Source organism: Erythranthe guttata, chromosome 3, assembly GCF_056151865.1.
Source record: "Erythranthe guttata isolate IM_541 chromosome 3, IM_541, whole genome shotgun sequence".
Lineage (NCBI taxonomy): Eukaryota > Viridiplantae > Streptophyta > Magnoliopsida > Lamiales > Phrymaceae > Erythranthe > Erythranthe guttata.
In genome coordinates this window covers 11,713,005-11,729,187 of record NC_142535.1, presented here as the reverse complement: position 1 = coordinate 11,729,187, position 16,183 = coordinate 11,713,005, and the positions used below count along the sequence as shown (strand labels likewise).

Sequence of the window (16,183 nt, the reverse complement as noted above, 5' to 3'; positions counted from 1 at the left end):
TGTGATACAATAACAACAGCGCGATTCCCCCTGTCATAAAAAAACATTGTAAAACACTTGAAATGTAATTTTAAAGAGAAAACATTGTTTAAAATTTAATAGATAAAAGTAATTACGATAATACAAAAACACAACTTTTAACATATTTTGTAGTATACTAACAGGTCCTTGACATTAAAATTATATTACTAAAAGTAATTAATATACATTATCATTTATTAACTTATTATATTTTTATGTTTTTTATTTACACAATTGACTATAGTTAAATCATGTTATCACTTATACTAATAAAATTCAGAAATAACGATAGTAAATAAAATCTAAGAATGTATCTAATCTCAATATTTATAATCAATCTTAGTCATGCACTTTTTTTTTCATATTCCTAGACATATTATATTAACATTTATTTTTGATTTTATTTTATTATTTTTAAATATTCCGTATTTAACATGATATCTACAATATGAAGAGTTCGCCAATTTAAGAATCAAAAGTATATTAAGTTTCTAATGCTAAGCTAAAATTAAATTTACATGAACGTTCACTGAAAAAACACTCTATTATGAGTTTTAGATGAAATAAATTTTAGTAAAAGTTTAAGAAAATAAACTTCGACTTATGGATGAAATTATAATACAAGAAAAGATAATCATACTATTAATACAACATAATATAAATATTATTACTGAATTTATTTTAAAATAAATTTACTTGAGGTATCTTAAAACAAAGGATTTATTTAAAAAAAAAAAATTTACATATATATGCTTAAAATATATCAGGATAGCTCTACAAATTTAGTTTTATACAAAATAAATTATATCCAAAATTTGAATATATAGAAATAATTACAATAAGAAGAAAATAAACTTTCACCTTAGTATAAAATAGCACATGAAAAGACATTTGATATTTAAATTATATTATTAAGCTACTTTAATTTATTATTTTCATTATTGTTATTACACAATTAACATTAACTAATAAATAGAATAACTTTTTTATACAAGGCATAATAGGAAGCACATAAATGTTAAGAAACAAAAAAACATCATGCTTTTAAAGAAACAAAGAATGTTATAAGTTGACGAAATATTGTACTTTTTTTGTAAAAAATCTATTATCCATGTCTTTCACCAAACTCCATAGATACAAGTTGGTTAGCTGAAGTTGGTTCTCCACTTGTGGATTCCGACTCATTTGAGAAACAAATTTAGATTAGGCAACTTGGTGTGTAATTGTTAAATATATATTGGAAAATTAGTAGCACCTCCCTCGTTTGAGAAAATCATGTGAGCTAGATCACCTCCAAATAATAATTTGGAAAAACTCCATTGCCTTAGATATAACATTCTTATTTCCTCAAAAATTTAAATTACCCAATCTATCCTTCCAAACCCTAATCGTATTACTCTTCTCTCTCTCTCTCTCTCTCTCTCTCTCTCTCTCTCTCTCTCTCTCTCTCTCTCTCTCTCTCTCTCTCTCTCTCTCTCTCTCTCTCTCTCTCTCTCTCTCTCTCTCTCTTCCTTTTTCCGTCCAAATCCTTCTTCTCTCTCACCAGAGTAGGCAGTCGGAGGAAGAATTGTCGGCGCCTATATCTTCAATGCCCTCATGGCGGCGCTCCAGCGAGGCCAAAACCACCGCGGCGCGGCTGTCCGAACCAACAGCAGCGCCATCTCGCAATGAGAGTTGACCTATTAATGGTGTCGGAGAAGAATGAGATCAATCTCCATGGGGATGAAATTAGACGGTGATTATGTGGTGCCGGTGGTCGGGATGGTGATGGTATGGTGTGGTGACGATGGGGAGGCAAATCTAGCGTTGTTTGGGTAAATCGAGTAGAGCACGGCACGGGCGGAGAAAATCGCGCAGATTGGATCTGTAATCGACTATGTTAAGTTTTGATTGACTATGTTCAGTAGTCGATTAAGGTTTAATCGACTGTGTTCAGTAGTCGATTAATGTTAATCGTTACGTTTTTTAATTCATTTTTGAATTTTTTTTAATTCATTTTTGAATTTTTCACTATTGATTCCCTATTTTGTCACGTGTAGTCGGACTTGGGCCATTGAGGTAGTGTGTTTTTGTTCTATCCTTGTCAATCCATTATCCGATTTGTATAAATCAATAAAATTTTTGTATATTTGTTATTTTGTAAAAAACAGTTGATTTTCATTTTCTTTTTGTAGTTGTTTTTGTTATTTGTTTTGGTTGATTATATCTTGGATTCTTTTGTTGAACCGTGTTGGATTTCATTGACAACATTCTGGTTGTCTTTGTTACTTTTAGTAGTCAATTTCATTATTCAACAACGATTTCAGCAGTCAGTTCGTTAATCGACTAGTCGATTAATATACAGACAGAGAAAAAAATATAAAAAATATAAAAAAAAACAAAAAGAATTAAAAAAAAAATTAAAAGCGAAAATTAATTGAAAAAGGGAAAACGAAAATGGGGATGTGTAGTGGGAAAAAGATAGTGTAAGTGCAATTTTGGGATTATTCAGGACGGAAAAGGAGAATGAGTTTATATCAAAGAGTGACATATGGTTGGACCTCTCCCTATTAAAGAAATTTTTTAGGGGTTTTCTCAAAGAGCCCCAAAATATATATAGCTAACTCCTGATTGAATTTTCTTTAATCCGAGTGGTGCTTTGGTCGTGTAGTCTAACGCCGCCACACGTTGGATGGTTAATTGATGATTTCATTATTGAGTAATTGTCAATTGTGTGAATTCATTATTCCCTTGAAAGTTATTTACTACAAATCGTAAAAAAAAAAGAAAAAGATAAAAGAGCTTCGTACCTGTTTAATGGGATTTTTTTTCTTCTTCTGTGTTAATATTACTTTATTATTACTAATCAATATTACCTAATTGTCCTTCAAATCTTACCTATTCAAAGAAAACTTTTGGACATATATGAAATGGAAGAAACCACCTTAGAATTCATACTTTTATAAGTATGAAAAAAAAATAAGTATAGATGTATAGATATATAGATATATCTTGATTGAGGTATCATGAGAATGTAAATAAAACCATCAAATAAAACATAACAATCCTTTTTAAAGAGAAAATTGAAAGTTGTTTTCTAGGATGTGTCCACCAGAGCAACCTTTCCTTTTTTTATACAATTATTCATTCTCAGGTCAATTATCAACTGCAACCTCAGTCAATTTGGTGCAGAATTGTCGCACCATCAGAACGGATGCTGTGAATTCTGAAGAAATCAACAAGTTGCCCACTGCAGTTCTGGATATTCACCACTCTAGTTAAGAGCTGCAGCTAATTGACCTTCTGGCATTCTGCCTATAGGTACCAGATTGCTACTGCGTTCATGCATGTCATATAACCCCCACTGCCAGCGTAGCATTTCTCACCACACACTCTTGGTATCGAATTGAACCATCCCTCGCCTTAAATTCCGCAAGAAAAATTCGATCCGTCGATATGTTACTCCGATCAACACCATCGAAATCTAGCTGAACCGAGTCTCCAACTACCCTCTGGTCCACGACAAAATGGTCAATGATCAAAGTAATGCGAGGGTGCTCGGCCATGCGTACTCCATAGAAAAAATCTTCACGGTCGTCGTGCACTCCAAAGAAAAAAGCCGTGACGGTGAAGTTGGCATTGCTCGCATCTACTTGGGGTGTTCCATTGAGGCCCCAGTCGATGGAGATCCCAACCAACGCGTGCTCGAGTATCCTTTTGTTCACATGCCTCAACTCGGCCCGTACGATCAACACGAATTGCCTGTCGATCCTCTAATGCTTGTGGAAATGGAGGATTATCATAGCCACCTTCTTTCTCGCCGCAATGGGGAAAATGTTGATGCGTATGGTGGACACTGTCGAGATTGCAGTTGATGGACAGATGGACCAAGACTTGGCAGAGTTGCTTGAAATCCTCAAAGGCGGCGACTATTTGATTCGGGACGAAACTCTTGTTCCAGAATGGCATCCTGTTCTTTCATGCCCGGTGAGCCATTAATATTGCATATGACGTTTCGTAAAGGTCCATCAGATGCATTGCATACACATTGAGTCCTTGTATGTCAACTCCAGTGCCGCGTGAAGACTCCATGAGATTAGTCAAACTGGGAATGTTTCGTGTCCTCTGAAAACAGATTAACAGTCTCAGTTGCGTGTTGGTTTGACTTGTCACAATAGTTCTATGTTTGTATTCTAATCTGGCCGCCGTTCTAGCTCACTTGTATATGCTCGTGATAATGGGCGTTGTAATAAATATTGTGAACAAATTCATCAAATCCATGACGGCAAAAGTTTGGTCATTCATAACCTACAAAAATATTCACAAGATCATACATGAGCATATACAAAATGTACAAAAATTGCTAAAATAATTAATTTTGCTTAGACTCTGTCTTTTCCAATGTTGAGGGCAATGAGATCCACTAAACCTTTAGTGTTCATAAGAAAACCAAGAGTTATGGCCTCTCTAAAGGAATCTTGACATGCGAGAAACGGCAACATCCCGACACTTTTCCCGATACATGGTGTAACTATAGCCAACACAAGAAAACCACATCACTGAGCCCCTTGAATGGTGGCTATATTGGGTTTTGAGCCCACTCGACACAAAAAATAATGGAAGAAACGGATTGGTCACAAGATCCTCAACTTTTTCCACAAGAGCTCGAGCAAATGGTACCATCTTTGGGACAACAAAACCGAGTTCGAAGACCCGGAAAAGTGCATGGATTCCACTGTTGTCGGTAACTAACCCGGCAGCCAAAACGACAGTCACCATGGCACATATTTATATCTCGGCCACCGTGTCATGGCCCATCAGTTTTGGCCCAACCCTTTATCAGTTTTACTTGGGTTACAGAGGTTAAGTCCAATAACGAGTCCAAAACTTAGCCCAAATAGGGTTAGGCTCAAGTTGTCCAAATGTATATAGATCTAGTAAATATTCTTCGAGGATTCTAGAATACTTTCTATAACCCTCCCTTTGTAAATAGTTTGTAGGAATTCTTTGGAGTGTTCTAGTGAACGACTCATATCCCTTAGATCAAATAGATCTCCACCATCCATCGAGAAGGTGGTCTAGTATAAATAGGAGTGGGGACTTCATTTGTAACCATCCAAGAAATTCCAATAATTCTATGTTTGTATCTGATCTGGCTGCCGCTCGAGCTGGCTAGTATATGCCCGTGACAATGGGCGTTGGGATAAATGCTGGAGCTGGCTAGTACATGCTCGTCACATTCAAGCCGTTTTCATGGAAGGTTCTAGTAACATCCGCCAAGAGATTTTTTCTGTCAGATGTACAAAGCTCAAGTCTCACACCCTGTCATCACACAAAAATATTCTCTTTCATTTAGACAACCTAAATACAATAAAATAAAATAAAATAAAAATAAGGACAACACCGAATAATTACCTCGGATGCCCTCCTCTCGATTGTAGCAAGAAGACATAGAATCACACGCTGCTTTTCAGCTTCCGAACTAATCGGTGATCCATCCATGTGTTTAATGAAGAATTCCTATTTAAAGAAAAAAGAAAAAAAAGAAAAAAAAATCAGCCATTTATGCACATTTTTCACTTCTTACATCATATGAAGTATGAACAACAAATATATGATAAATGAGTTTATTGCAATTAGTACCCCTATGTTATATCTATATACCAAAAAACTACCCCATATTATTTTATTGACAAAAAAACCCCTGGGTTTTTTTAGCAATTAGTAACCCTTGTTTAGGGGGTTGTGTGCTAAAACAAATTCAACGACAAGGGAGTTTTTGCCAATAAAATAACATAAGGTAGTTTTTTAGCAATTCAACATAACACAGGGGGGCCGAGTGCAATAGACCCGTATTTATTATATACATAGAATCACACGCTGCTTTTCAGCTTCCGAACTAATCGGTGATCCATCCATGTGTTTAATGAAGAATTCCTATTTAAAGAAAAAAGAAAAAAGAAAAAAAAATCAGCCATTTATGCACATTTTTCACTTCTTACATCATATGAAGTATGAACAACAAATATATGATAAATGAGTTTATTGCAATTAGTACCCCTATGTTATATCTATATACCAAAAAACTACCCCATATTATTTTATTGACAAAAAAACCCCTGGGTTTTTTTAGCAATTAGTAACCCTTGTTTAGGGGGTTGTGTGCTAAAACAAATTCAACGACAAGGGAGTTTTTGCCAATAAAATAACATAAGGTAGTTTTTTAGCAATTCAACATAACACAGGGGGGCCGAGTGCAATAGACCCGTATTTATTATATACATATATATACCATGGTTGCTCTATCTCCTGACGTGTCGACGGTGGCATGAAAAACAACATACTGCATGTCGGTCAACGTGCAAACCATGTTTGGTCATTCAGAACCTAAGAAAATATTCACAAGATCATACATGAATATATACAAAATGTACAAAATTTGCAAAATATATAGTTAATTTTGCTTACCGCTCTGCTGTTTCCAATATTGAGGGAAATGAGCTCCACTAAACCTTTAGTGTTCATAAGAAAATCAAGAGTTATTGCCTCTCTAAAAAGAATCTTGCACATGCGAGAAACGATAACTGTCCTGACAATCTTCCCGATACATGCTGTAACTATAACCAACACAAGAAGACTCCATCACTGAGCCCCTTGAATGGTGGCTATATTAGTCTTAAGCCCACTTGACACAATATATAACGGAAGAAATAGAGTGGACACACGACCCTCCACTTTTTCGACAAGAGCTGCAGCAAATGGTCCCTCCTTTGGGACAACAACACCGGGTTCGAAGGCTTCGAAAAGTGCATGGATTACAATTTCTGGTTCCGCCCTAAAGCTAAAGTTCCTAGCATGATTCCTCCATGTATTAGTATGTAAAAAATAGTATATATTATCATAGAGTTTTCTAGGGTTCGAGAGGATTGTACTTCTCCGATGGTAATATATTTACTCTTGTATGCACGGAATAGTTAAATTTTAATCCCATCCATTGATTATCTTGTATGACCTAGTACTATGATCTAGTACGACACTCGGGCTTTAAAAATAAATGTACGACCACAATGAAAACTCATCCTACACCATTGTACACATGTTGTACTTTATATAAGTTACTTAATTAACCTGATAATCTAAAATTGAATTAAAATCATTGATTAAGAAATATTATAATAATATTAATTAATTAAAAAAATATACACGTCAATAATATCTCACATGTGATCTTTCCCGAACAAAAATCTCTAATCGAAATTAAGCAAAACCCCTAGTCTCTGTGTTGCTTCGTTGTCTCGCTGGCAGGGGAGCACGGACGGGAGGGGGAATTGCTTTTGAAATTCGTTATTTCCATCTCTTTTTAGTTGTTTCTTACTCGTCGCTAGACTTGAGAAATTTGAACAAGTGATTTGTTGTTCCTTTTATAGAATTCCGTTGATTATTGCTAGAATTGAGAATTTTGATTTTCCATGTTAGATACAAATTTACTCTTAATGAAACAGCTGGCCAAAAGAATTAATGTTTCCAATACTGTGTAAATTGAGCCAAGATATGTGGATGTGTGCTTATCAGTTATAACTGCAAGCGAAGAGAGAATCGATACGGGATGTGAATGGAAGGAGGTTGCTAGTGTTCTAATGATGAAGCAAAATCAAGGATCAAGCTCACCATTGTAAAGAGCGAGGGGTAGCTATGGGGTATTCCGAAGCTATGCCGTATTCCGAAGAGTGACCTGAATACCTATTATAATGAAAATCATGGTTTGTCTCAAATTTATTCATAATGGAATAAAATAAAAAACATAGAAAATTTATTAGCAGTTACATTTCATTAGGGAACATCAATGGATTTGATTGGTATATTATTATTTTCAATTTTGACACTTTCTTTTCTGGAAAACCTCTTTTTATTTTCACTGGAAACTATAGGGGCTAGAAGCACTGTGTTGTTATTGGAGGAAATTTTAAGTGATGACTACTTCAAGATTATTTTGACTTTTAAATAAATGTAGTTGCTGAAGTATAGTTTCTTGGTACTTCTATTTATCATATAACTTATAATCATGGCTTTCCAAATTTGCAGATTCTTCTTGCAAAGAAGTGTTATCATTTATCATTTATCATGGAACTCGTGACAGTGCTATTTAGACAAGCTACGAGTTCCTAACTTCAAGAAAAATAACATTTTTAATGTTTGGAATTTACTCATTCATAAACCAACGATAATTTTCAAAAGTGTGCACGTCTTGTCGCTTTCAAATTGAGCCTCTTTACTTTGTATTCGATTTTATCTTCATGTATAGATCTCGATTTCTAACAAATATATATAGTCAGATACACAATGCAATTCTACAACAAATTGAGTATACTCCATTCACAACTAAGACCAAGACAATTTAACCATTTAAAATATATATGCAAATTTGTCGACAAATCATTTCTAATAGAACTTATGACAACAAATTCGGAAGCCGTAACGCAAATATTTCTGTTAATTGTTATTTGACACTGTAACAAAAGTAGTACAACAATAAACTAAATAAAATATTGAATCTAGCAACATTAGTTACAACAACAGAATACATCTACATAGAAAGACTTGTCCAATTGCCATTTGAAAAAGAAATCTCCCTTTATAAGTACTACTTAAATCGACATGCATTTTTTTTTTTTGTGACTAAAAATTGAAACAGTACATCTTCTGGATCTTCAAAGATTCGATTTGTTTTTGGGGATTATGAGTTTCCTGAAGCTCTTATAAATTTGTTTTAACTCACCTGAGAAGAGTGAAAACCACTAACCAATGATGAAGGCCTGATATATCCCCCCTATTCATATGAGCACATAACTTAAAAAATTCAAGTCTCAACATCGCAGTGCAACCTAAACAGAGGTAACAAAAGGGATACTGTGATTATATTCATCATGCATGCAAGGGTGAAAGATACGACATTAAAGTGGAGCGTGGAGACTTTTTACACAAGCCCAAAAATAACCGCGTTATCATTCGAGCATTAAAACAAACACATAATGTGCATTCAACTTGCCAACTAGCATTACAGACGATGAAGTACTCAAATCGATTCGAGCACATTGAATTTCCAAGGCACCATCATGGCCGTTTATGGTTTCACTCTTAGCCTACGCGGTAACTCGGCTTTCAAGCCATGAATCTTGTAGAACGATCCAATTCTTACTCTCAAAAAATATGCTCGAAGAAGAGACGGTGAGAGAGGCCTGATTTGTCGGCATAAAGAAGATACGGAGAGAGAGAAGGGTTTACAATGGTTGATGTAAAGACACAATTCATTGGCCGGAAGAAGACACAGTCGGAGAGGGAGAAGGGTTTACAGTTGTTGGTTGATGAAGGCAGAATAGATTAGAGATTATTTGATGGACCTCCATATGGAAAATGTTTTGAACTAACCACCAAGGATATTACATCATGGTGTATATCCCTTCCATTTTGATATTAATTTTACATACCCATTTTCTCACTTGGAATACCTATTACACCCCTCAATTATAGCATTTAAATACATAACCTAGCAGGTATCTTTTCAACCACAACTGTCTTTCCCCATATCTCATTTCACGTTTGTCTCTCTCAGTCAACTCCCACTATCTCTTCGTCTTTCTCTTTCGTCGGATATTCATGCTCTTTACCCACAGCCCCTCCGCCCGACCATCGCCGCTACCCCTCCACCTTGCGCCGCAATCTCCGCCGCTCAATTGGCGTCGCAGGCCTTCTTTGAATCCGGTGGCCTAGAATTACATCGCGGGTTGTTTATTTTATATTCGAAAAAATCATACTCATCTAGAGGGTGGTAATTTGGTCGTGGGATGTACATTTCACCAAACCCCATAGATACAAATAGATTAACTGAAGCTGGTTGTCCACCTTGTGGATTACGTCTGATTTGAGAAACAAATTTAGATGAGGGCAACCTTGGTGTATGTGGTAGGGGCCTTGATAGAACCCAACATATGAGGTGCGGGACTACATACTACAGTTTATCATATTTTTCTAGGCTCCTTCATTTGTCATAAATACGAATTCTAAATAAACGATTATAAATTTTATTAGCAATCATAAATGACCAAATCAGAATCGTGTTTTAACCAAAAGCTTATTGAAGCTAGCATATGAAATACAACAATAGAGAAATTGATTAAATCACTAAATAAAAGAGTTTGTAGTGAAAAATTCAAAAAATCCACTCAAATGGATTCTATATGAAAAGCAAATAAAAGTAGGAGTTATTTATGAGATAAAATAAAAATTACACAACACAATACAATAAAGATGATGACAAATGAATGAGCCTAGCACAGACACAGTAAATTATAATTTGTCAGGAAACAACAAGTTTTTTGCATTTAATTAATTATGATAAACATAATTAGGTCCAAAGTACGTAGATGAGTTTCGCGTTACTCACCATAAACCATTACTTGGACTATAGCCACATCATTCTCGCAACCAGTATCAAATTCTTCTACTGGACAAGAAAACATTGAGCTAATTGCATAGACCCCCCTGTGAAAGTTTGAATGGTTAAAAAACCCCTCATGTTAAAAATATTAGCATTGACCCCCCTATATTATTTTTGACAAAGCACACTGGTCCTTATTTGGAAATTAGCAGTTGACTTAAATGAAATGACTAAACTAACCCTCATATTTTTTTAATAATTTATATTTCAATTAAATAAATAAAATGCAAAAAAAAAAGAAAGAAAAATAAAATTATCACCCAAACATTTTCTCTCTCCCGTAACCCATTCTTCCATTGAGCCCTCCGCCGCCGCATCACCACAACCACGGCCGCATCACCACCACCACGGCATCACCACCACCACCTCAGCCGCACCACCGCCGCATCACCACCACCACGGCCGCACCACCGCCGCATCACCACCACCACGGCCGCACCACCGCCGCATCACTACCACCACGGCCGCACAACCGCCGCATCACCACCACCATGGCCGCACAACCGCCGCATCACCACCACCACGTCCGCACCACCGCCGCATCACCACCATCACGGCCGCATCACCACCTGCCTTCCCACCCCAAAAAAAATTATGCTTTATGTTTAATGGGTTCTTTCATATCTCTTGTAAATCAAGATTTTACAAATTATGCTTTATGCTTTATCTTGGTTGTTTTTTCTTCTTTTGCAAATGGGAAGGTTATGTAGATTAATTGCTGGTTTTTGTTTGTTTTGTTTTTATTTTTTATTTTTTTTTATTTGGCGAGGAGCATATCTGAAGGAGAGGGGAAGAAGATGGTGAAGTTTTGAGAAATTATGAAAATTGCAATTTGGTTCTATGCAATTTGGAGAGAGGGCTTTTCTGAAATTAGTGGGGATTGAATTGAAAATTCTGAAAACTCCATTTTGAGATTATGAAAAATATTTTGGGTAAATTTATAAATTTCAAAAATTGATTTAAAGGGTATTTAGGTCTTTCTAGTTCCAAAATACGAGGCCCAGTCGCACAAAGCGCGAGTGTATAACACATCGAGCTCGTAGGGTCTTTTTTGGCTTTGACTATATTTCACAGGGGGTTTTGTGCTAATATTTTTAACACGAGGGGTTTTTCAGCAATTCGAGATTACACAGGGGTGGTTTTTGCAAAAAACCCAGAAAACATTTGTTGCACATTCGTAAATAGTGTTCTAAAGAATGAATGGGAAGCCTGGAGGTAGAGGATTTCCACACTTTGGATGGATAATTAATGATTTCATTATGGAGTAATTTTCAATTATGTGTATTCATTATTCCCTTCATAATTTTATTTAAAACAACCGCTTAAAAAAAAGTGCTTCGTGTTTAATGGGATTTTTTTCTTGTGTGTGTTAATATTAATTCATTATTACTAATCAATATTACCTAATTGTCCTTCAAATCTTACATATTCAAAATTATTTGGACATATATAAAATGGAAAAAAAATATAAAACTATAGATATGAATATAGATATATATTGATTGAGGTATCAAGAGAATGTAAGTAAACCATGAAATAAAACATAACAACCTTTTTTAATAAGAAAATTGAATCATGCTTTCTAGATTGTGTTCGCGAGAGCAACCTCTGTCAATTATTCACTCTCAGGTCAATTATCAGCTGCAACCTCAGTCAGTTTGGTAAAGAATTGTTACACCATCAGAACGGATGTTGTGAATTCTGAAGAAATCAACAAGTTACCCACTGGTCCCGGTTCTGGATATATACCACTCTGGTTAAAAGCTGCAGCTAATGGACCTTTTGGCATTCTTCCTATAAGTACCAAATTGGTATTGTGTGTTGGGATGTGAAGCCCATGAGTCAATGAAAATTCGCAAGAGGTTCTAGTTTAGTAGGTTTTAATTTTATAAACATGCTTTGATTAGATTCCTTTAAAGCTGAATAAATCTAATCTAGCAACTTACAGTTTTCACAAGCAGATTCGTTTCTAACCCTTCATTCCTCGAAAAACTGCTGTCCAGAAATTTACAGCCCTCATTCTTCACCGATATATCCGAGATGGTTCATCTGATTAAGAAATCCTTCGAGCAGATTATAGTTCTATAAGTTAGTAGGCTACTATATAAATTTCAATTCAATCGGACAAACTAGTGATTTATGGTGAATTGTTTCGCAGGACTGCTCAGAAATTTCGGGAATAATAGTTTGCTCTAAAAACCTAAAGTCTTCTATTGTATATCTCGGATTAATAATTCTTCTATAAGGGTGGACTTGTACTTGAAGAAATCTAAATCTATAATCGAGAAACTTAAAGAGAAAAGAAGAAGGGAATAATATTTTTTCTTCCAACCTGAAATAGGCGTGTGGGGTAATTTTTCTTTCTCATCAACCTAATCTCTATTATATATAGCACAAAAGGAATTAGAGTCACACATAGAGAGGATTACATGGAAATAAATCCCATTCCTTCTATAACTCTAAATAGTCGAAAATTGCAATGCAATGGGGAGTTAATTTTTGGCTATTTTAATTCCAATATATAATGTTGGTTGAACTTTATTTTCTCGATTAATTAGAAAATCCATTGGGCTACAATAGGGACTAAAAGAGAAAATATAAATCGGGCAACTAATAATTAATTAAATCCAAACTCTTAAAAGAATTCATTTAATTAATCATTAAATAATAGTTTATTTTCCACTACCAAATAATTATTGAACTACCGTTTATATTCTCAAATATTACATTCGAGCTCCGGTCGATCATTACTTAGATTCTCCCCACATTAAGATATGTTATAACCACCATATACTTTATTCACTGTTAAATAAATTAAATGGTTTCTTTTCATGAGTGTTACCCGCTTAACTTATTTGAGTATGCCGGATACGAAATCCACCTGGCCAGGACTTGGCATAAACAAATCTTATAAGCCACTCAACGGTTATTATCAATCTTATATTTCAGAGATGTGGATTACTTTCGATAATTAATTTCCACCTATTAATTCTTAATGTCTCTACCCAACGCATCGGGGGCCATTTGACTCAATATAGGAATCTCTCCCATTGTGACATCAAATTAGAGATCATCAATTAAATGTGTACGTTAATAATCTAGGGATTAAGAGAGTAAGTAATTTACTGTAAACTAGAAATAATGCAGTTTCATTTATGAACAGTGATGAAACAATTATTTCACTTTGTCCAGTTCAACACCTGGCGGGTGTGCTAGCACAATAAGTCAAACAATAACTACAAAAGTTATTCTCTGTTTACTGTGATCAAGACCAATCACTTAAATATTGTGCTACAATCTTTTACTAATGGTTAGTCCATTTCTATATAGATTGTAAACGTTTATCTTTATATTCTAAACGAGCTTTCGAAATGATCTTTCAGTGCGCCGTAGCACACTATTTCGAATACTTTTAGAACATTAGACTTATGTTTTTAATTAATTGACAGACAATCAATTAAATACATTGAATACCCTAGTGCAGATTCTCATAAAATGATAATATACTATTTTATTAATTCAATAATAAAATTATGTAGCTAAAAGCGAGACTTTTAGTCTACTATCCTAACAATCTCCCACTTAGACTCAAAGACTCGCAGCTCAACATCTCTAACCCATCCATAGAACATATCTATGGGGCTATCATTCGATGTAAAAGCACACATTGTATATCTAGCAGAATATGCAATCGCAGAATTTCATAAACATCCCACTATACGTTTTCACTTCCTTCGGAAAATAAATCTCCCACGGTGATAACATGCTATAGAAAAATTACAATTACTCGACCATTAATTATTGAGTCGTACCAAGACTATCCGTCTAGTAAACTAGTATATAATCTTGTATCCTTGAATACTTAAGAATATACTTTACCGCAGTCTAACATACTAGCATCAAAATAAATTCACATTTGCTAACTGTGCAAGATGCAATGCAAGATACATAAAAGGAATCCTGCACATGCGAAAAACGTCAACTGCCCCAACAATCTTACCTTTACATGTTGTAACTATAACCAAAACAAGAAGACCCCATCACTGAGCCCATTGAATGGTGGCTATATTGGTCTTGAGCCCACTTGACACAAAATATAACGGAAGAAACATAGTGGACATAAGATCCTCCATTTTTCCATGAGAGCTCCAGCAAATGGTCCCTTCGTTGGGACAACATCACTGAGTACGGAGGCCCCGAAAAGTGCATGGATTCCAATTTTGTCGATAACTAATTCGGCAGCCAAAACGACAGTTAGCGTGGCACAGATGTATATCTCGTCCTCCATGTCACGGCACACCAGTTTTAACCAAATCCTTTGCTAGTGTTCGTTGGGTTGAAAAGGTTAAGTCCAAGACATAGCCCAAATATGGTTAGGCCCAAGTTGGCCAAATGTAAATAGACTTATTAGAGCTTCTTAGAGGATTCTCTAACACTTCCTAGAACCTCCCTTTGTTGATAATTTGTAGGAATTCTTTGCAGTGTTCTAGTGAACAACTATTAACCGTTAGATCAAATTGATCTCCACCATCCATTGAGGAGGTTGTCTAGCATAAATATGTGTATGGACTTCATTATTAACCGTCCAAGAAATTCCAAGCATTCAAGCAATACAAATACTTTCCTACAAAGCTCTCTTGTCTTTTTAACTTCTTTGTTCGTTTTCCATCACATAACATTCACAACACATTTGGGGAGGCTGACTTAGCTATCGCGAGGGGCGAAAATGAGCTAAGGCTACACGATTCGTTGTTTAGTGAATAAACCCATGACAACCGGCTCACTTTAAGGAATACGCCGGAAAATAGGAGGGACCAACCGTATACTCACGATCACGAAACCAAATCCACTCAATAGTACCCACTCTGAAGCAATATAAGAAGTGTCGCCGGTGTTTGATGACGATGACAATGCAATTGCCAGGGCAAGCAGGATCCACGCCGTCATGTCATTAACAGTTGCCGTCGACATGGCGACTCGCCCGAAGTTCGTGGTCAACAGCTTCCACTCGGCTAAGATTAGAGCTAAAACGGGGAACACCGTTATAGATTGCGCGACACCCATAAATATAAGAAATGGAACATTACTCACTACTTCTTCTGAGATTGTTTTCTTTGAGCACAAACGACATACCTACGCCTAATGCAAACGGTAGAGTAATTCCGGCTAGGGCAGTGCTTAATGCCCTTTTTCAGTCTGCGAAGAGCCCTCGGATCTAGCTCAGGGACGACCAAAAATACAAAGAATAAGAGACCAAGGTTGACAACGGTATAGAGGAGTTTTTGGCTCCGCAGTGGAAAAAGTACATCATGATATTTTTGGTTCTGCCCTAAAGTTGAATCTCGTAGTAAGATTCTGTCTCGAGTACGCTGACAATTACATAGAGTTAAATAAAAAGAGGAAGATTGTATGTTTCTTGTAACCGAGAAATATTTATCACACAAAGATGGTTTCTAAACAAAAAATTCCTAGACTAATTTAAGTACACCACTGTTAATAAAAAATTCTGACCCTAGAATAAATTAAAGTAATTTCCTACAGCTCTTTAATTAATTTCAGGATTTATGTTTTACATATATATTTTTTGAATGAATAAAAAAATTGGTGAAAAATAATGTTTTTGCTAAATTAGTTATAGACCACACATGAAAATTCTTCATAAAAAACAAATATTACGCCTTCATGCAT

At 35.4% G+C, this 16,183-nt stretch overlaps 1 pseudogene; it reads right to left on the bottom strand.

Moving 5' to 3' along the window:
- Window positions 1–3,155: 3,155 nt before the first annotated feature.
- On the bottom strand, window positions 3,156–16,183 carry LOC148771792 (cation/H(+) antiporter 18-like; annotated as a pseudogene).